The sequence below is a fragment of the Antrostomus carolinensis genome, unplaced genomic scaffold (assembly GCF_000700745.2).
Source record: "Antrostomus carolinensis isolate BGI_N321 unplaced genomic scaffold, ASM70074v2 scaffold28206, whole genome shotgun sequence".
In the NCBI taxonomy this organism is placed as follows: Eukaryota; Metazoa; Chordata; class Aves; order Caprimulgiformes; family Caprimulgidae; genus Antrostomus; species Antrostomus carolinensis.
This window is the reverse complement of record NW_010320323.1, coordinates 6,157-7,412: the sequence shown is the minus strand read 5'-3', so window position 1 is coordinate 7,412 and position 1,256 is coordinate 6,157. Positions and strand designations below refer to the sequence as shown.

Genomic DNA, 1,256 nt, shown 5'->3' with positions numbered 1-1,256 from the left:
GCTGGATGGTGTCTGTCACCTCCCGGTGCCACTGCCGGACGCTCTCGAAGGACGCGCGGTTGGTCAGGTCGAAGAGCAGCATCCCCCCGGCCGAGTTGCGGTAGTAGGAGCGAGTGACGGACCTGGGGTGCAAAGAGAAAGGGGGTGAGCAGCCCCCAAGGTCTCCTCTGTGCCACCTTGGGCAGCATCTCCTCTCCCTGCAGAGGGGCCCCAGCCCCGTCCTGCCCCTGCAACCGGCACGTTGCTCCTGAGCCACCATAAGAGCGAGGAGAATCGTCCCTTTCACTGTATCAGCAAGTGGGCCGGGAGTCTTTGTCCCTGCACATCATCAAAGCTGCCCCCTGCAGCCACAGCTCCTGAGCTCTCCTGTCCCCTACAGCCATGTCCCCTGAGCTCTCCTGTCCCCAGCAGCCATGTCCCTTGAGTTCTCCTGTCCCCTGTTGCCTTGTCCCCTCAAGTTCTCCTGTCCCCAGCAGCCATGTCCCCTCAAGGTCTCCTGTCCCCTGTAGCCATGTCCCTTGAGTTCTCCTGTCCCCTGTAGCCATGTCCCTCAAGCTCTCCCGTCCCCTGTAGCCATGTCCCTCAAGCTCTCCCATCCCCAGCAGTGAGGCGTGAAGGCTCCTGGCAGCTGAGCTGAGGAAGCTGCTTTGGCCAGCTCCAGTGGGCTTCCAGTCCCTTCCCCCAGCTCTCTCCAGTTGGTGGGGTTTGGGGGGGTCCTGTACCCTCTTTGGAGCTGGAGCCAGGGCTTACACAGCCACCCCAAGGGCTCCTTTCCCCAGGGAACGCCCCTGGCTTTGGCTTATCTGGGCCCCTGCAGCCTGCCCGGTGCTGGGAATGGGGGTTCCTCACCCATGGGGCTCCCCTCAGCAAGGGACCATTGGGGACAAGGCTGTATCAGGGACCTCCCCAGTGCTGGGATCACATCCCACCAGCACCCCAAATCCAGGGGGACACCTCACTCCCAGCTCCATCACCACTCCCCGTGTCACAGCAGGACCCCCGGGTGAGGGATGTGAGTGGGGAGCGGGGAAACTCACGCGGAGGTGATGGCCCGGAACCGCTCCTGCCCGGCCGTGTCCCAGAACTGCAGCTTCACCCGCAGCCCCGGTTCCAGCTCCACGAACTGGACGTAGAAGTCCACCCCCACCGTCTGGTTGACGGCGTCCAGGAAGACGTCCTCGGTGTAACGCCGCAGCAGCGAGGATTTCCCCACTGTCGAGTCCCCCAACATGATCACCCGGAACTGGTATTGCCAC

General features: G+C 63.4%; 1 pseudogene; it reads right to left on the bottom strand.

Annotated features, from left to right (window-relative positions):
• Positions 1–4: 4 nt before the first annotated feature.
• Positions 5–1,252, bottom strand: LOC104526181 (ras-related protein Rab-39B pseudogene; annotated as a pseudogene).
• Between the last annotated feature and the right edge of the window lie 4 nt (positions 1,253–1,256).